This window comes from Amblyomma maculatum, chromosome 11 (genome assembly GCF_055883805.1).
Source record: "Amblyomma maculatum isolate TAMU_Amacu chromosome 11, ASM5588380v1, whole genome shotgun sequence".
Lineage (NCBI taxonomy): Eukaryota > Metazoa > Arthropoda > Arachnida > Ixodida > Ixodidae > Amblyomma > Amblyomma maculatum.
In genome coordinates, this window is record NC_139354.1 from 111,049,930 (window position 1) to 111,071,403 (window position 21,474).

The 21,474-nt window shown below is 43.7% G+C and overlaps 1 long non-coding RNA gene across 1 annotated transcript; it reads right to left on the reverse strand.

The window, feature by feature from the left end:
- Positions 1 to 1,255: 1,255 nt before the first annotated feature.
- Positions 1,256 to 8,661, reverse strand: LOC146174670 (uncharacterized). The gene is made up of 3 exons (XR_014702315.1): positions 8,587 to 8,661; positions 6,308 to 6,510; positions 1,256 to 1,976 (listed from the first exon to the last, which is right to left on the reverse strand). It is a non-coding gene; the product is annotated as an uncharacterized LOC146174670 (long non-coding RNA).
- Between the last annotated feature and the right edge of the window lie 12,813 nt (positions 8,662 to 21,474).

The window sequence follows — 21,474 nt, forward strand, 5'->3', positions numbered from 1 at the left end:
TCCAAATTTCACGTGAAATGGCGCTGCTTCCCCTGCTAAGAACCTATATCCCCAGATAACGTGCGAGACATTTGCAATTTGTGTAACTATCAGAAACACGTATTGCGGGGATTTCTGTATGCTGTTACCTCTGCCTCCTGAAGAACGTTCATGCTGTCTTCCGCGATCAATTATGCAGCTGCCCGTCTTATCTATGTAGGCATCTCCACACGCTAGTGGTATCCTGTAAACTGCACCTGTGGCATATTTTACAAATTACATCACATGATGTTTGTCACGACCACTTTTAATTGCTTTACCTTGTCCTGTGCGATAGCACAGCTGGCCTATGCTCTTCGATCATGCTGAGAACTGCATCAGTACTTCGTACATTTCGGCCACTTCAAGTTCTGCGCGACGTTGTGAATGTATGGTACCACATATACTTTTGCGTGCTTTGCCCTTTAGCATTAGCAGCAGAGTTTCACTAATCGCCGTCAGTATCGCGCAGGGTAGCCTGTCACGTCCAATATAGATATCTGGTTTTCAAAGTTTTCTTAATTTCTTGCTCGCAAGACTTCATGAGTGCGGACTGAAGAAAAGCTTCTCTTGGCCCTCTTAGAGTACGCGGATTCATATGACCGTAACTCCTTCGCTAGTAGCTAAGGACCTTCCCTACTAGCGAAAGTATAACTTAGTACAAGCAAGTTGTACTAAAGAGGTGCAACTTTGCTAAAAGAATTATCTGACTTGATTGATGGGACAGGCATCTGTCAAACATAGTGCGAATGTACTCTTCTGTGGTAGCAAGGCTGTTAAATGTCCTCGCTGCTTTTTGACATTTACCTGGTGCCACTTTGGGTGTTCTACATAATAGTAATATTCACGGCTTCATTCTTTCTAGGAACAAGTTCGAAATGCTTTCATATACTTATGATCTTTCTTTTTCCTCCACTGTGTAACCGAGCCAAGACTAAGGCATATCCACGATAGAATACCCCAGGCAGCACACCAACATCGCACCAACCCCGGCCCAACGTCGACAAAAATTGGTACCAACATTGGCGTAACACTGGCTTTTTGAGAAATTACATTTTTATATATTGGTCCGGCTTATATGCCAACATTGCACCTGTCTTGGCACTGCCAACATAGGCTATCAGCTGGCCGTGCCCCTTGCGTCACGTATTGGCATGCCACTAGTATCCATTGGCACATTTTGCATTGGCAATAAACCGGCCGTGCCGCTAGTATCAGATATTGGTATTTATTGGCATGCAACAAGTATTCATCGGCACACGTGGCACTGGCACTGCCACTGTTAAGCCACCTTTAGCCATGCAGTTATTTCACCCTTGCCCTTACTGCTGCCATTTGCTTAACTGTTACTTTGACAATTGTGGCTTTCTTATGCAGTCATTTCCCAATACCACCTTGCATGTCATCTCCCTAAGGAGCCATAAAAACCATGCAATTAAATGAGGCAAGCAAAATATTTTCCGAAAACATTTTATTGAGAGCTCATATACATGTACATGCCACAAGGACATCAGAGGGCCAAAATGCAGTGCAGGAGGCATTCGGTACAGGGCTAATATGGGAGATGCTAGTAGGTGTAATTGGTAACAGGGCACTATGCAGCACATGACCAGGTAGTGCAGGTAGAGGTGATGGGGTGCAGTGTGCATTGCTCATGATAGAAGAAGCTGGACATGTTGAGCAGGGTTGATGCACTATAGCCTTGTAGTGCAAGAGGTGCTGCAGGAATAGGAGGCTGAGCATGGGTGCACTCCAGGGAAGTGTCCACCATGGATGGAAAATGGCAGTGGACTGTGTTGAGCATGATAGTTGGCAGTGAAGGGTCAATGGATCAAGTGATGAGGTTGAGGGGGCGGGGGAAGCACATGGCCCAGGTAGTAAGCTGGGCACCCCGCAGGAAACAACCATTCGGGAACAGTTTGTTGAGGAGATTGGCCCGTGGGTGTTACAAATGACATCTGCACAGAAGACAAGCATATATCACCATAAGATTTAAACTCACCTTCTCAACACTTATTCAAACACATATTTGAAGTCTGGGTGCTCTATACGATTGAGTACAATATACAGAACCCCGCTATAGTAAAGCCTGATATGGTAAAGTGAAACTGAAGTCCCAGTTCATCTTTCATAGGCAACTGTACATTTTCCCCCTTTATAGTGAAGCTGTTTTTGGTAAAAAAAAAACGGTTAAAGTGCTTCTGGCCATGGCGACGACTCCCGCGCACTACCTAGAGTCGCGAGGCCAAGACTTTTTGTATTTGAAAACAGAACAATAACCCCGAGTGTTCGTTTAGGTGGCTTTACTACTAGCCGTACCAGCAGTCAGAAGACGCCTACTTTACAGAAGCCTTGGAGCCGTGAGGGAAAGCGCGCAGCACTTTGCGACAGGTTTCTGGGCCTGCAAGGGCATGCAGCATCTCATAACGTAGGAATAATAAACATATATGCAAAATAATATTCATTCCAGATACAAAAGAAAGATATTTGGAAGAAAAAACCTGCTTCCGGCAAACCGATAACTTCAGGTGGATGCTTAGTGTGCATATAGAATTACATTTCCTGAAAATATGACGGTTCAGGCTCCAGAACGTTCAATTTTTAAAACCTTCTTAAACATTCCTGCAACAGACAATATAGATTACTAAGCATGTAAAACTGGATATTAAAGAACACATTAAAGAATATTTTTCTGGAGTACACCAGTTACAGGCACGCATACATTACTGCGGCCAGAATGAAGAAATAATTGCCCTGACAGAATCGATCAAGCTATCTTCAATCAGCTGAGAGAGATGTGTACATCGCAGATATTCTCTAGGCTGCGCACACATATAATATTCTCAAGATAACAGTACCATTTCAAGTTCCAGCTTTTCAGTTTTCACAGCTTTATTGCTTGCTGCATTCTACTATAAACAATTGCCTTACTTGTAATGTACCAAGGAATAGTTTTCATAGAGTGCTCATTATAAATTAAAGACACCAGGACAACATGCACACAAACAGGAAAAGAAGAACGGGACAGAGCGCCATTCAAAACTGATTTATTGAGCAGAATAAAATACATATATATCTCACTGCCGGCATATGCGCAAGGAACCCATTCAGCGTCATGTAGTTTAAGATAAGATATGTTCAAGAAGTCCATGCCTCATACCATAGCCTCTTTCTCTGAGAAATCATTCTTGAACTAGCTTATCTTAAACTACAAGATGCTGAATGTGATGTAGCTGAATGTGTTCCTTGCGCATGTGCCGGCAGTGAGATATATATGTACTTGTTCTGCACAATAAATCAGTTGTTAGTGGAACTCTGTCCCGTTCTTTTCTTGTGTGCGTGCATTGTTTTGGCGCCTTCAGTTTAGAATAAATAAACACGAACAAGCCCAACAAGAAGTTCTAGTAATCATACAGTGCATGCTTGTTCAGCTAAAATTATTACAGTCAGCCTGCAATGAGCAATTGAGCAAGTACTAGAAATTTACTTTGCATAGGCAGGAAAATGTTATGCTAGATCTGAGTACAATGATATCGTACTTCCTTATCAGCTAGCAGCCTACCTGGTATGCATTTTCCCTCATCGCAGCTAATCATAACGCCATACCATCGGCAACCTTCCACGTGCAAGATTATATTCAGTTAGGCATACCTGGGTGATTTTATGTCCAGGTACCAGGTGTGGTGCTCTGGCATCTGATTTCTTCAAACCAATTCATAGTAGTTGTTGGTATAGAGAATAGTAATCTGCCTGAATATCTGAGGCCAAATATTATTTCATGCTTAAGCACACCTTAAAATACAATGCATGATGTGACTTTGGGATCATAAAAAAACGATACATCTAGCATGACAGTGATTTTTCACTTCCACCCTATCACAAGTTCCTTGAAAAACCAGTTTAATCCTGAGCTGAAAAGTTTTTTCGCACACATTTTATATTTCAGTATCTATAAAATGTTGATATTTTGTGAATATATTTCAAAATCGAAATTCCTTAACAGCCTCACAAATTATTTTTTTTTTTCAAAAATGGACAATATTTTATACTCAAATTAAAAATAAGATTGTGTCTGGAGAAATAGTATTGTTTGCAGAACAAAACAGCACAGACGCAAAAAAGCACACATATCGCTCAAATTTAATGTGCAATACACGAACTGAGAGTTCACCTAAAATTACAAGTACAATAGCCTTGTATACATGGACTCGACAGAACGGGTTGAATCAGCGTTGAGTAAGCAAAGTCATCATTCTCGACACGGCTGATGTCTACATGAACTCGCTTTCTAGTGAGTATCGTAGCAGAGCGTAGCATCGAGATTCGAAGTTAGTGTGCAAGTTCTTACTCGTATTTGATCCCATTGACTTTTACTATCGAGAGCTTCGATTATTTTTTATCGTTGATGAGCGCTAAAAAGCATTCATTTCGAGTGACGCTCGTCGCCGCTCCAGAGGCTTTTTCCTATCCCAGAATTCCCCATAACTATACTCCCTGACTGGACAGCGTCTACATGCATAACTATACTCCCTGACTGGATGGCGTCTACATGCCTTTAGATAAGCGGGTCAAGCGAATTAACCTACCCCCTGAAATCGAGTTAACGCGACCCGCTCCGCCGCCTATTTTACTCGACCCGACTGTGTATACATGAACCCCACAACTGATTTTTCACTCGACAGACGTACTCGACGCAATTCTGCCGAATTCATGTATACAGGGGTGGAACGCACATGTAACAAGTAACAATGCTGCTAAGAATCCAATCTGCTTTCTTCTGGCTCATCCAGTTTTCTAAAAAAATATCTTGTCTGACAAAGGAGGATATTTGGAGTTAAGCAGATAAGCAACACAAGATCCATATGCTTGCTCTAACGCATGACTCCTCACTGCACTTACAGTTGCAATTTGCTTGGTCATGTGGCAGTTCACTAAACCGTCTGACTAGATATGACAATCAAAACAAACATCGGGGGATAATTTCTACTTTTATTAAGACATGCAAAAGCTTTTTTGTTGTTGACATAGCATTCAGAGACTGCGGGAGTTTGGCAGTTTTGTACGTCTTATTTCGTTTGGCAGTTGCAAGGGGATGTAGAAAAAGAAATATGAGTAAGGAATATAAGGGGTGACAACATCCCGAATTGAAACTAATGAACCAATGATGCACACTGCGTATCTTAAATGGCGTCATCGGTAGCATCAAACACAGAAAATCGTCCTTGAGTATGACAAATTTGAAGCCCAGGAGGTGAGTTGGTTGTGAGCAGGTAGTTAGAAAAGGGCAGTCCCCCTGAGAGGTAGGCGGCAAGATCACTGCCACCCATTATGGGGAAAGCCCTGGCAAGCATGCAGGCAAAGGTGCACATATATAAGAGCAATAAATGCACAAGGAATGCACGCCTGAATGAGCAGCTACACTAATAATTTCCTTTTGTCTTTCAGCCCACCCCTCCTGCACTGTAAGCAAGTCTGCTCTGTTTTCTGAATACAGAAGCATATGCAAAAACAATGTTCTCTAAAATTTACAAAATTTGAACGAGTATTGCATGATGATCTTTCTGCAAATGTCTTGCTCTAGGGTTACAGAATAAATTCATTGCAGCTACGAATAAAGCGAGCTAATGGCGAATCTCAATGGCTTGGGGAGAAAATTATTTAAAATTGTCACTTTGAGCAAAGTAAATAGCCTGGTTTAGATCAAAGTAATACTACATCTACATGGCTGAATCCAGTGTAGGCAACCAGAAATGTAAAAGCAGTCAGTAACTGCATGTCTGTATGAACAAATACATACAGTGCAGGCAGCAGTAATGAAGGGAGAGTGGAAGGCAAATAGCCTGAGCAATACTGAATGGCTTTCTTCTCTGCAACCTCAATACAGGCTTCCTGCGAATTCTTGTAATGCAAGCATAATCAAGTATGCTAAATATTCCATCACTTAAAGCACCTGCAATCCCGTGTTACACAAATGACAACTACCTCGTAAGTTCACAAGCTATGTCTATTATTGTGCTATTACACCACAGGTTCACTCAATCATGCCTCAACTTGAAATAGTCACATACTGTTGAAATAAAGCAATGAAATATAGCACCAGCTATTAAAGCACTGCCAGGGACATGAAGGATATTATTTTCTGCATACTGGTGGGCAAGACATCTGAACAAGTAAGTCTTGCGCTAAAAAGCCAGAAAACGTCATATAGCATGCAATCATATAGCAAAACGCCAGAAGAGCATTTAAAGCCTTTATATAATGCAAAACAAAGGCAATGTGTCATACCTACCGAGGCAATGTTTCCTTACACACAGCATGTTTCATGGCAAGGCTCCCACAGTTGTTGACAGGTTTGCAGCACCAAAATGTTGACGATGTTGTCTGCCTCACATTCAGGCAGCACCCCTTTGATGGCAGATGATTGCTTGTGCAAAAGCAGTGCGATGATACAAGTGGAGCAGCTGGACTGCGGGCGTTATAGAGCAAAGAGCCCTAAATGCAAGGAAAGAAAATCTCCATTAAATCGATGCCTCTAAATCATGATAACAGCATACCACGGCTCTTCTCTCTTTAGTTAATCTATAATTCCAATTGAAAGCTGTCTCAAAAAATGGACTAATTGCAACTCTATGTTACACATGGTATAACATAGCTGTGCCAGGGCGGTGGGGCGACAGTTAGCATAACGACCGGAAAATGCATACTGATGTTTCATGCAGTCTTGATGCTGGAGCAAAGTGTCATGGTGCGAAGAAGAAAATTAAAAGCAGGCACGGTCGCCAAACGTGTGCTACACAACCGACGCGACTAGAGGTGTGCACGGGCATACATTTTGAGCCCGACCCGGGCCTCATGCTACAAACCCGAACCTGGCCTGGAACTGAAATTGCCTGAGCCCACCCAGCGCCCACACTTAAGGCTCCGGCCCTGCTGGAGATGCTATAACAGACCAGTTGCAAAACCTACAAGTCGGCTTCCCTGTGAGGCAGGAATTCGTGCACAGTGGCGACAGAACCTGATTCAGGGATAATAGTTAGGTGCAGTACATTCATCTACCACAGTCCACGCTGCTTGGGATGCAGTTCCCCACGCACAGGCCATTGTCAGAGAAAGGTTTTTGGGCATTCTTAACACTGGAATAAAGGGGGGCGCACTGTCGGGTGAAGAAAGAAAATTTAGAAAAGGGACACTAACCGGAGAGGGTAATAGTGGGGCGACAATGCGCACGCGAATAATACTGTGACGAATGGGCAAGAGGTGCGGGAATTAACCTACCCGTCAGGCGATGTGCTAGCACTGTACCCCAAAGTCTATGCCGCCATTGTGCAGGAATGTCTGCCGCACCGGGAAGCTGACGTGTAGGTTTTGCAACTGATCTATTGCAACTGAAGCAACGATACAGAAAGAAAAAAATAGGCGACAATCCCTGGCGATGCATCGCGCGACGACGACGCGAACGCCTGTCGCTGCCGCTGGTGCACATCGCACAGAGCAAAGGACCTCAGCGACAGAGACGCGTTTTCAGCCTTGCTTTGTTAGCGCCGCCTCCTCGTTTGGTAAATGAGTACAGTTACGCTATATCCAGTTTCTTGCACTAAACAGCAACACTGATGAAATTTCTTGAAAAACGTCGAGCCCCCCCCCCCCCCCCCCCTAAAAAAAAAAAATATATGGTCCCAGCGCAGCGGCGTGCTACTATACTGCGATGCAGACATGATTTAAAGCAGTGGCGTTTTTCTGCAACTTTCGAAAATTAGAAATATCTAGCCACACTAGCATTTTTTGTTTTGCAATACTACCCTACCAAGCTTTTACTAAACCGTCTCGATGCGCTCATATATGCACGGATCAGACGAAATGAGCGTCTGCAGGATTTTCGCTCATACCGGACTAGGGAAACAAACTTTGCATGCAAAAAAGAAACAACTAAGGTGAGTACCCCGAAGCCTTTTACGATTGGCTACCTCGCGAGCTGGTTCCAGCATCATGAGCGATTTTCTAAAAACCCAGAACCTGGGCGACAGCGCCGAGCGGCAATGCTTTAGCGGTCCTCAGCGCACTGCGCATCGTACTGCCGCGCGACTCATGCGGTCAGCGTTTTATCGCGCCAGATACGAGAAAATATGCTTTTGCCCGGACTCCGCTGACTCCGCCCGAGGTCACCCGAGGGAACCCGAGCGGCCGAGCCATGCAACGGCTATACGCCGTTCCAGCCACTGTAACGCCGTGAATACCCGAAGTTGGCTTTTAGGGCTACGATGCCACGCAGTTGTTTACTTTAGAAAATCAGTACTCTGCAAAACAGTAACGGTTTAACTTGAAATAAGCTGCAAAATGATCGGCATCAAGTCGCGCACACTTGAGAACCACTTTTTAAAACTTAACAACGTAAGAAATATGCTAAAAGAAGACAAATCTCCATAGCACATGGCTTACGCAGCCTGCAGCAACAATGAAATGTAAGACAACGCTTGTAATTTAAAAAATGCTCAATTTAAGAGGCTAATATTTTGCTCCAATATACACAAACGCTTTATGAAATCTGAATGAAAAAATTTGAAAACTTACATGGAATATTTCTTGAAGAAAGAAGCATTTTCCGTGCGCGGTGCCACCGACCGTCGAGCCGAGCGAACGAGTGGCCGTTGGATGGACGAAAGAACGGAGCGCCCTCTTTGATACAAAATACAACTGTCGCCGTCATGCCGGCTAAGCGATTGTCGCGTCATCCTTCGAGCTTTTTAGTAATCGCCTTTTCAGCAGCAGCAGAATAGATGCACTCTGCGGCTGCTCATCTATGTAGGGCTCTGTGCCAGCAGCGAAGCGCGTCGTCGCTCTGTAGAGGCGCCTAGCTGTTTTGTTTCAACACCCAAACCTGTTTAAGTTGTATTTTGTGAATGCTGTGTTCTACTACGAATAGTTTGCTCACTTTTAGGATACCAACGAAAATTCTTTCATACCATAGTGCTCAATCGAGTGGAATATTTCAATCACCCTGAAATGAGGATTTGAAGCAAGTTTGTTGAAAATTATTGAGCTAAGCATCTCAGTATCACGACTTGCCACCTCTTTATAAGCTAGTTGCATACGATGCTTACATTTTTTCTCATATATCCGCACCGTCAGCATCATTCTATCTGCTAGATTAGTCGTTTGTTGGCCCGATTCATTAGACGCTTGTTTCTTTCTCCCAGTTTAGTTTCTTGCGTATGTTTTATTGACCAAGAAAATGCGGTAAAAGCACATTTCTCTATGCAACCTGTTTTGAGAGCCCGGAAATGTTTGAAAGAAGTCTCCAGTCTGTTAGCGTTCGTGTTTTTATTACTGCGCAATTCCTTCCCCTGGGCGGTGGCCGTCCGCCCCTTGGACCCTGAGTGGTGCGTCGACCCGTCCAGCGCTTTGGCGCACCTGCGTGGATTTCGACGCGCGCATGCAACCTCGGACCTTGCTCGCATCGCATGCGGTGAGAGAGTGCGATCCGGGGAACGATAGGAGTGCGAAGTGCGCGAGGACGGGATTGAACGGTGCGTCAGCACGGAGGGCATTCGGTGAAAAACTGTGCGAACGAGCGTGTGCGAAACAAAGATGTATCATTGTAATTCAGTTGTTAATATACCCATTGTACCTTTTCGTATTTTATATGTGTTTCCAGTCTTTTCTTTCACATTTTTTTTCGTTCTAATGCGAACAAGTCAGTTTACATGTGGGTAATCTCTGCATACCCAATATTTGTAAAAAAAAAAAAAAAAACTCCCTTCCCCGCGCACGCCTGTAACTGTTCCAACACGAAGGTAGTTAGAGAATAATAAGCTTTGATACCGAATTAAGCTTAATTGTAAAACAACGACTGCTTTATTTAGTTTTTGAACTCTACAGTTATTCCTTCTTGCCATATGTAGCGCAAGCATTGTAATGCAGTGAACGACGACGGAATCGCGAAATTGGGGGTGTGAATAAAAGCGGAGAAACGTTACAGACTTCTTTTTTTCGCACTTGTGCAAAAAAAAATAACCCAGAAATTCAAAAATTATGCTATCAATGCACTTGCATGGCGTCCAATCAAATGTTGTTCTGCTGATCTGCCGTTCTTGTATACTGGCTGCTACACGAAGCTATTTTGATTTCCTATGAAATTCAGTGTGACAAAGCCCCACGCGGATATATTTCGCGTTTCAAGTTCTTGTGAAATGTGGAAGCCGGCCCGTCGCCGTGCCGCGGGCGACTCTAGCTGGCTCTGCGATCATTTTTGCCACTGCAGTGATTTGAATATTCGCGGCTTGTTTAGCAAATAACTGGCGTACTCGTTTGCCGAACTAGTGTTTCAAGATAATCATAGAGCATTTACCAGTACCGTATGTGTGCGATATTCCATCAGTGATTAATGCACCATGGTCATTGCAGTCGTATTTTTGATTATACGCGTATGGAATGGTCTACTCTTGCAAAGCCTAAGACGTAAGTTACGCTAGCTCTACGTATGTCAAATAGGTATATGAAAGAAATAGAGCCTTAAAGTATAGCGGCTGACGCATTGCGTCGTAAATTCCCGCCCGGGCGGCGGCCGTGTGCACCTTGAATCACACGTGGAGCGTCAGGGCCGGCGTCTTGGATTGCATCGCGCAGCGTGTAACCCGACAACTCCACCTGCAGAGCGCATCCACTCGGGCAAGTCGGGGCCGCTGTTTCTGGCGCCGTGCCTCCATGTTTTTCTTCCTATGTTTGTGATGTTTTCAATGCACCTAGCAAGCAGCGAACAGAGCGTTCATATTTCGGCGCGAGTGAGTGCAATCAGTGGACTGGAACAGAAGTGCGCGGTGTGTCGTCAACAAGGGGGACGCTTGAGAAAAAACAAATGTGGGAACGAGTGCGATGAAGAAAAGTGAAACTGTAACCCAGTTATTTGTTTCAGCATAACCTTATTATTATTCATACTGAGATTGTACGTGCAGTGTTTTCTCTCCATTTTTTTTCTAATACTTCCCTTCTTAGAGTGACAACGAAGCAGGAAGCGTCGATACGACTTGCCATATGTGGGAACGTCCATACATGTGCGGACCGACGTTTAATTTACCGCTCAATAACCCAGCTTTAATTTAGATCACCATTGTTATATCGTTTAAGCGAAAGTATGTGCTGCGTTGCTTCGTATTCGTATAGCTTAAACGGCCGAGTGTATTTTTAAAGTTTATTTTGATGGAAGCGCGCTCGCCATAGTCGATCTGAGTCACGTACGAGCCTTAATATGCCGAGGCTTATCGCTCATTTTTTGCATCGCACTGCATGCGTGTCCTGCGGTAATCGTCTGTTTGAAGCCACTGTTGTTAAAACTAATACACTCGGGGGCAAAGACATTTGCTAAAACTTTTGGAATTGTCTTCACCCAGAGCAGCAGGAATCGCCACGGGAGCAGCTATGAAAGAACCTAGACCATTGCCGAAGAGAATACAAAAAATAGCAACCATTGCCTACGCACGATATATGACATGCCGTTTTGATTCTTTCTAATCTGCCGGTCGGCGTGGAGCTATTTATCGTCACCAATGCCCTGACGGAAAGGCAAACGGTGGTAAACTTATTGATATTTGACGCCGTTGACCGATCGTCGGTCTCATCCAAATTCGTCACAGTATACATGTGGATTGATTACAGTGCCAGCTTAAGTCAATGAAGTTCTAGTGTAAAAGAACATGGTGTTATCCCAAGCAACATCAGCAACAGCTAGGTGGGATTAAAGCAAATGCGACTGAAACCAGCACCGCGGAACTTCACAAGACTATTTAGACACAACATTTCCGAAGTATTTAAAATTGCAAAGGTAACTTGAAAACATCGATTATAACAGCACAGTTAATGACTCCAGGTATTAAACGAGCCTGCCAACCGCAAAAGCACGCTAATGCGGTTTCCCACGGAATATTTCCACCACATGCTAATTTGCATCTAGTAGTGACCAGTAGGTGAAATAGACAAGAAAATGTTGACTGAAGTGTGTGCTAATGCATTTGGCGGGACATGGTAACAGAACTGACAGTATTGTCCAGCATATGCCATATATTAGCCAACGTCAGTGGAGTAATGGCTAACGCTGTTCGATATAGCCATCCTTATGAAAGGGCAATGCCAATACTGTTGATATGTAAGGTATGCCAGTGTATATCTGACATTGGCGGGCCATTGTAACAGAGCTCACATTATTGTCCAGCATATGTCGTATATTGGCCAACATCAGTGGACTGATGGCTAATGCTGTCCGTTATAGCCATCCTTATCTCATGGCAGCGCCAACCCCGGTGATACGCCGGATATCCAGGCCCATCATTGCCATCCTCGTATAATGGTACCACCGATATTGTGAGGGCGTCGGACATGACGGGCCAATGTTGTTATCATTATAGATAGGTACGAACAATATTGGTTACCAATGGAATCCTCAGGGCCAGTGTTGGACGTGTTATAGAATGGCACAACCGATACCAGCCATAGGATGGCAGCGCTGGGCCTACATAGGGCTGATCTCTGCCAACTCACTGACAATATTGGCCCGGGCTCTTGTGCTGCCTGGGACTTTGGCTTCGCCTCTGATGCTCAGATGTATAACGCAAAAATATTGGCTTCGGGTTGGTTGATGGTGCTCAAAGCCGCCCATGGTGCGTTCCACTACATGCATTTCAGCAAAATACATTTTAGTTGAAAGAGCGTATTCCGGTCCTTCAGCGCTATGCCCATAATTGATTCACCCTTCGGCTTTCAATTTTGGCCTGCCCAGGCTCGTAAACATCGGGTGACAAAAATTTATTATGCACTCCAGGTTCTCCACGGCGCGAAACATTGCATGATGCGTTTTCATCAAATATTTGCGACATTCGTTTGTCATGTAATTTAGAGCCGATCCGACGTGATAACATTTTCAGGCCTGTGTGCGTTGGAAGGGATCGGCTTAGTACACCTCTATATGAGACAGTCAGCTGCTTTTTTGTTTTTGTTTCCAGACTTTTTCCGTGCCATTATTAGAGTATTCTTGCAACGTAACCTCATAACAAAGCTTTTAAACTTCATGGTTTCTTCCTATCTTCTTATATTCATAACCTTTGTTCAGCAAATTTATGCTTTTGTGCGGTGTTTACAATGACGTTTTCGAATGAGTACTTATATATATTCTGTTTCTCGTAAGCGTCTATGCAGGAAATAGATAGCCATGCTTGTTCGGCTGCCACTGTGTCATACTCTATATTTTGTCTACAGGTAACATCATCATCATCACCATCATCAGCCGGACTATATCCAGTGCAGGGCGAAGGTCTCTCCCATATTCATCCAATTAACCCGGTCCTGTTCTAGCTGTATACACTTGACCCCTGTGACCCTCTTTACCTCATCCGTCCACCTAATTTTCTGCAGCCCCTGCTGCACGTCTCTTGGAATAGAGTTGGTTACCGCGACCGTCGGTTATCCACTTTTCGCACTACATATTCTCGTAGGTGCAGAAAAAACTGATTTCTGTTAGAACAAAACCCCCTTTTTTTTTCTACAAATACACTCTGAAGGTCTGTCTGTCTACACGTGGCTCATTAGGAAAATTAGTTTTTCTATATTCTCCAAGCTGCCGTCTTTGTGATATGCCTGATATAACTGAGCACTGTTTTATTTATTTTAAAGACGCAGTTTTCTTTTGGGACATACTGCAAAGAAATCTAAACAAGCACTTCTAAGTTTACAGACTGTGCAATACTGAGCGGATACGCAATCTGATTGCAAACCCTATTACATAAATTTCCTTATGGGGCTCCATACCTTGCAGAATACGCGCATGTTGGATCGCAAAGTTAGACCCGTTGTTCCACGCAGAATTCATTTTAGCCCAATGATGCACCAACTTAAGGACAATTATGAAACAATAATGTTCAACCGGACTGGCTCCGCTATAAACGCGGTGTTTATCTTTGCAGCACTTTTAGTTCGTTTATGTGAAAATAGTGCAGCTCAGGAATTGCTAAGCGCTTTGTAAACAGTCTGTATATGCTGCATAGCCTTTATTACAGTAGCTAAATGTAAGGAATACCATGTGTGAAGGAAAGACGCCGCAGTGGCTCAGCCACTCTATTGCAGACCCCGATTACCCGGGTTGAATCCCGACCAGTTCGATTCCTATCCGATGTTTATTTTTTTCTTTCTTGGTTGGTGATGGTGAGATCACGAGTTCTTCCGCACAGGAATAAACTCAGACAGCTGATAGGCTTGTCGTCCCATTCGAGCTAAAGCGGGCACCAAGGAAGACTGAAGCGGGTCGTAAAATCAATACTTTTGCAGCACCTGCTGATACTGTGCGCATTCACAAGGAGCATTTGTGACAGTCTGGCCCCAGTGTGCCAGTAGCCATCGAGACCTGCAGGTACGAACGCCTGCGATGGCGAGCAAATATGGCGGCGACTACACTTGCACACTTGTAAAGCGTCTGTAATTCACTCGCAAGTGTACTATTCAAATTCTAAGAAAAAGTCACTTCCCTTTAAGAAAATACCTTCAAATAGTGCAACAAAGGCGGGATGCAGTACCCTAAAGCAACTACTGGTCAACCTAGTCCTTAAATGTACACTCTAAAAACAAAACAAATTGTGCAAAAATTTAAACACCGTTTATTGTGCGGAAATTACGGATCTCAAACAAACGCAATTTCTACAAAACGTTTACTCCCTTTTTGTTCGTCCATACATATTCATCACTTCGCAAAGGCAAATCTACTGAAATTCATTTTTTGCGGCTCGTTAAAGATATAACTCAGCTGTACAGCCGCAAAATGAGTGTACTGAACAGAACTACAGAATATTATGGAAAAAGCCAAAAATAAAAACAAATATGCCTGTAACATGTAACATAATATATACTATCACTCTGTGCAAACCTATCATGCAGGCATGCTTCTCTGATCAGATTATTTTCCAGCATCGACGTTTTTGTATATGTTGATTTCCGAAAATGCAAAGTAGAATAATTATTGCGATCTCTCACATATATACTCACAAATTTCGTAATGAGCGAAGAAATAGAGATGGAGTGCATGAAGAACTTTTGCCGCAAAAAAGCATGTATTTATAATAATAAGAGACACCAGATCTTGTGAGGAGCAACGATGAAATCGTTTCGTGAGCGAAATATAACGCTGGCTTCCCAATCGTTTTCCTATCGCGAGTAGTTGACTACGTTGTATGAAAAAACCGTAAAAGCAAGAACAGAAGCAGCCTGACTATACGGCTTTGGTGAATGAAACAAGAAAGACAATTTTTTTTTTCTATGACATTTAGATGCACGATTGAGGCATGGAAAGAGTCATAACTCCTAACGCTGGGCAAAGCAGGCAGTGAAGGAAAGCCTCCAACGTGAGTCCAATAATAGCATCTATAACCGCTCTTTTAGGTGGTCCCACGCTTGAATCATTCAGAGTTTGTGGGGGGCCTCCTATCTGCGTACTCATCTATGCTTGTCAGTGAAAAAAGACATGCAACGTCGAAGATAGCCGTATATGAGCTGCGTAATGACTGGATAGTCGTGTATACACAATCCCCGCCTCTGAATTATTAATGACGGTAAGGAAGGGGGAGAGGAACAGAGAGCAGTGATATCTGAATAAGGTAATATCAGCGGTGACACGCGTCTGTCGAGAGAATAGGGCAGGGATGGAGGGGAGAAATGTTCTTCAGGGAGAGAAAACTTCGCCGATTAGCTCTACAAATGCTCTGCGGGCGCAGAGTAAACAAAAAAAAAAAGGTAAAAAAAAAAGACATTGCAATCTGTAATCATTCGCTGAAGTAAGCTCATTTTCGTATCGGCGTTATTAAAGGGTGTTTACTTCCATCCCCGTTTTAGTATTAAATATACCATTCAGATTTTTAATATTCACTATACTTGTCGTTTACCTTCACGAAACGCTCTGGCAGCATTTCATTCAAAATCATCAGCCCCTTACTGCAGACACAAGATTTCTTCAATCGGAATTCAATTTTTTGAGTCAAGTATTTGAGTCAAGTTCCGGTTGCCTTCTCAACGCTTCGTCAATATTTCGAAATACGTGAGGAACAAGAAATACAGAATGTGAAATAAGTGATGGGGTTGTAGCGACTCGCGTGGCATGCGTCCGGCACGTGGAAGCAGCGCCGGCAGAAGAGAGGACGGTAAAGTGAGCTACAAGGCCCGCCTTTTTATTGCCCAAACACAGTATCTACACATCACAATGGCCACAAGCTCACAAAACCAATTGTGCTTGAAAACTTGCTGCAAATCCTGGATTCCAAATACTGAGCAGGCCAGAAACTGCATCCGCCATATTTTTGTGTGATCTGTTAGTTGCGGAGCACAATAACGTAAAATAATCCTCGCCTTTTTGATAAAGAAGTTTTGAAGCTGTATCTGTATAATCTGTTGATTGTGGAGCACAAAAACGTAACACTGTCCTGATCAGTCGCGAGGCCGATCGGTGCGAGTGCAAACTCCTGGCGATGTGCGAAAGACCGATCTGTGCTGCCTTAAATTCAAGCATATACTGCAGGCTTTGACGGTCAAGTTGGAGGGTCTTGTAGAGCAAAAGAAATACTGCGAGGAAGCAACGAAACGAAGCAAAGACAAAACACATGAAAAAGGAGCACAAAGAAGTTTCCAAGCCGTACAACTCAAACAAAAGTTTCCATTCATGTTCTTCATAAGTGGTTACATCATGCTTTTTGGCAGTCAGCAGTATAAAATTTAGTAAGGCATCTTGCTCTCATGTTTGTCTTTCGTCGTGAGGCATGTGCACACACTGACTTTTTGCGTTACAATACATTTGTGAAACACGCCACCAACTTACGGTTTGCCGTGAACAAGGCTCATGCACGAGATACTTTGCATTCTGTTGCGTCTCTAAGCTTTCCCGCAGTAGTTACCTTCCTGGAGTGCACGCTGACAGTAATGTTTTTGAGTCTGAATGTTTCACCTCTTAAGCTTGTATTTATTCTACTACAAAACCTTTTTTAACGCGAGCCTCTTATTCAGGGTAAAACACGGTGTCGTTCTGCAGGTGTCTTCTCACGAAATGATGAAACACGCGGAGAGATGAAGTCACTTTCTATCGATTTGGATTGAAATATCACATTCAATGAGTATAAGGATAACCGCATGTCTCAAATAATGCTAATTTTGTGGGTAAGTTATGTCCGCTTAAAGAAAAAAAAAAGAAATCAAGTTGGGATTCGAGCAGGCGACCCTTGCACTGCGAGAGGGGAGCGCCCCAGACCACGCAAGCACGCCTGCACGGCATCGATACAAGCGCGGCTTCATATCGTGTTTTTTTTTTTTAATTTCAATGCGGAAGTGCCCTGAGGCTCGCAGGTTACTATCGCGTCCTAACTGAAGGCGGAGCTCAAGTGTACCGCAAAGTTTTTGTCCTTTGACTTCTTCAAAATGTGCGACCACGTATCTACAGCCACTAAGTCTAATATGATGGATGTGAGAAATAGACTTGCACTTTAAGCCAGTTATTTCTGCAAACACGTGAGCAACAAGCCGACTTTTCAACGCGTCTCGGTTGTTGTCGTTTACGCATCTGTACCATATAAATTGATGTTCTACAATACGTTTGTTCTCTTGCCATTCTTTCGTACTTGGAAGATGCTGGTTGGTTTAATGCAATAGGTAGCTGGTAGGCAATTTGTCACCAATTAATTCAGGACTTCAGACAAAGAACGTGGCTGCAAACTGAAATCTCAGAGTTTCTCGGTAACAACGGCACCAGTTTTCATTTTTGGAAGTTCACGACGTATTGCACTCAATGTTCAAAATAGTGCGACACAAATTGTCAACAGGGTAGCCAGGATATGCTCAACGTGACTGCAGAGTAGAATGTTACTTGGAAAGAAATTGTCACAACCCATATCAAAATAGACATGTGGGCATGTCGCCACTAACACTTCTTCGCCCGGGCTTACGCCCGATTTTACGCCCGACCTTATGACCTTACAAAGGGGCAACTAACCTTTTCAGCAAAAAATAACCATAGTAAAGCAAGACTTTTTTTGAGCTAGTTGCTGAATAGATATCGCAAATGGAATACAACGGTGCAAGAAAACGAGGACGAGAAAACGCAAAAGACAGAGAAGCGCCAACTACCAAGTGCTCTCCTCGAAATAATTCTCAAAGAAAAAGCTGCCCAAGCTCTGTAAAAAAACTTCTCCTCTTTCAGTTTCAACGCTGCAAAGAAGAAGCCAGCCCTGAAGTTACTGTAATGAATTTAGAGGTCGTCCAGAGGTTTGTCAACAATTCAAAACAAGACTTTTCGGATCTGTTTTTTACGAGGAAATCCTAAAATCTCGCTTGCCCACTATGAACCATCGTGCCAAATAAAAAAAGGACCTGGCACGTCTGCTTCGGACATTTTCTCCAACGCTACCTGAAGGGCCTCCCTCTTAATGACCCTTTGCTAGACCGCAGTCAGGACGAAGTGCATAAACTAGAACGAGAGCTCTCTGGCGCTGCATCGGCATTTAAAGTTGTTCTAACTGATTTGTACTATTCAATCCCGCATGATGAAATGTTTAATGCCACAGGAAAAAACATCGCCAGTAGAGGTGAATTGCTTAAGAAGACCGCACAAGCAATAGTTGCAATGATCTTGAACGCTTCTTGAATTGTGCTTTTCTGCGAATGACAAATTTCATGACCGCTGCAACGTTCAATGTGAATAGTGCTACACTGGGTCATGGGTCATGCTCAGCTCGCATTTTAGCGGCCTTTTTGTCGTGTACTGGCAAACGTATCAGTGATCGGCTTTATCTGACCTCTAAGGTGAAAAGGGTTTTTCTCTACGAGGACTACTAACTGTATTCACTGATCACCTTTGGAAAGAGAGGTTCTCGGAAGGCGAGCCAGATCGTCTGTGGAGGCAGTGGAGGGAAAGTATAGGCTAGGTACAGGAAAGGGGATGTGGAATTGATTTAGGCAAAGTTTTAACTTTGTGGAGATATGCACCGATACGAGTAAAGTTTGAATGTGTGCGAAGTAGAAGAAGAAGCGAAGATGCAGAAGAAGCGAGCGCCACACGTGCGAAGAAGAAGCAATGCGCCGGGTTATGGGGTCACAACTACGCACAGCCGGCGGGGTAGGCGAGCTCCCGTACCAACTGCACGCAGGCGTTACTCCTACACGACACGTGTCCCCAACCCGTGGCGCAAAGTCGCAGTCACGGCAGGTCCGGACGAAATAGGCAACGGACTGGGCACGCTAGATAACAATTTATTAACCCTAACGCAAATCAACAACACACACTGCGGAAGAATGTTCTAACCGATAACATAGGAGTTCGGGTGGCTCTCCAGGTCGTCGTAGTCGTCCACAGGTAGGGAGGGTCAAGGTTATCCGTCCAGGGTCCCCGGGTGCAGGCGAAGCAAGAAACCTTTCCTCTCCCTGGCACCGCGGTTTTATCCCTCTCGGTATTGCATACCTTCTCCCTCACCCTCTCCTGGCGAGCACGCGTCGTCTCGTGACTCAGCCGCGCTCGTCGCTGGTTAGAAAGGACAGTGGGATATACGTGTATCCCCACAGGGTCCACCTCACGCCGCACTTGAGGTCATATTACCAGCACCCATAGAGCTTATAAGTGTTTAGAAACCATATTTAGAGACTCAGATTTTCTAAGTATTTAGAAAGTATTAAGAGTTCGAAGTATTTCTAAGTATTTAGAAACTCTGTGGTGATGCTGATGACCTTGGCCAGACGAGGCCAGTGAAGTGTTCACTTTAAACTAATATGAGTATTTTGTCAAATGCTATGCAGTACTAAATATTCCGAGGCTAATTTCACAAAGAAAAACACGAAATCTTTTTTTTTTTTGTAAGGAAACGATGCGCATTATTAAGTGCATGGTGAACTTGTTGAGATGAGAAGCTGGTCAAAGAAGATTAAGGTGAGTGTGGCACGCGGCCAGGTTTGCTATGTAGAACCCTTGCCTAAGACCCCAAGAGAAAGGTTGGCCTGAATCAGCCACAGCTCGCAGGGTGTTATATTATTGCGCTGACAGGTCGCGGCATGAACTTAAAGCAGGTTCGTAGTGTTTTTCTTTTTAGATCGAGAAATCTAAGCTGCAGTCATTACAACGTGGTCTCGTTATTCGCTTTTCTTATGCTTGTTAAAAAAGAAGTTGAACAAAAATATTTTTTGCCAGGGAGAAATTATATGCGGCTGTTTTGGATGTTCGTTTAGGTTGCCACTGGCATAAGTTCAATCCGACCTATGCAGAAGAATCGTCCATCAGTTTGTAAATTTCAAGTACCCAACACAACTTATCTGACACAGCCACTGAAGTTATTCAAGCAACAAGAAAATTGTGGTGAGCAGCGAAGGCTTAATTTTCACTAGGTTCAAGAAAACCAACACTCACCGAAAGCTAAGAAAGAACAGGAGAATGGGATGTAGATGTGGTTTTTTTATGTGGAGTTGGCGAAATGAAACATTGTGTAAGAAATACGTACCTTTAAGATAACACATTATAAAGTAGAAGAAATCTGAAAAAAGAAAGAACAATGTAGAAAAGAAAAGTAGAAAATATAAATAGTGACACTAAAGTCTACTCTTCGTGAAAGCCTTGAAAGCCGCGTTATAATTGCACCAGTTTTCCTAAATTCGATCACGGACCCTGCGCAAACGCATGAAGCGAGATCCAGATCATTTTCGTATACGCCAGACTTCGGCGGGAGCTTTCGACTGATACATTTTTGCATCTTAAGATACCCGGGGAAATATATTTTGAAGTTGGCAGCCGCGCATCTTCCGATGTCTGACGACTGTGTGCGGAGATGACGTTTCTTGGGTTTTAGGGACCTGTTTCACGATCCCCTCCTCCATCACTCTCCTCCATCGCCCTTGTTACGGTTCTGCCATTAAGATGGATGAGCAGTGGTATATTACCGCGCCCACAGAAGAAAACAAATAGGGGCTCCCAACTTTGACCTAGTTTTAAAAGCAATTGGTGTCCAATGCATTCGGGCTCTATTTTTATCCCCCTTATTTTACTGCGTGACAGAGAGAGCTGGAAGGGGTTGAAGTAATGGGTGTTCACGCACCGTTGCATTCCGCGCTTCTTTAAGCAGCTACCTCAAGAACGTTTCCGAAAAATCCAACTCTCAAGCGGTTCACTAGAATCTGGCAGCCCAGAAAACTAATTTCTGGGTGCCATGCAGTGGTTTTTGTTCACATGCCCTGGTTTAGTGTTCGCAATCTCTCTGGGTGGTGCGCAGTCAAACGGCGGCTGCAACCAAGAAATAAAACATAAATGAAACATCAACTAAGGACGATGCTCTTCAACGGTTCAGCAACGTGATTGAAAAGAAGAGCGAACAGAAAACACACATTGCAAAGGTGGCGCCTGAAACGAACAACGTGACGCACGTCGATAACATTCTTTCGCAACATCCTTTTGGCCCGTTGGAAATTGGC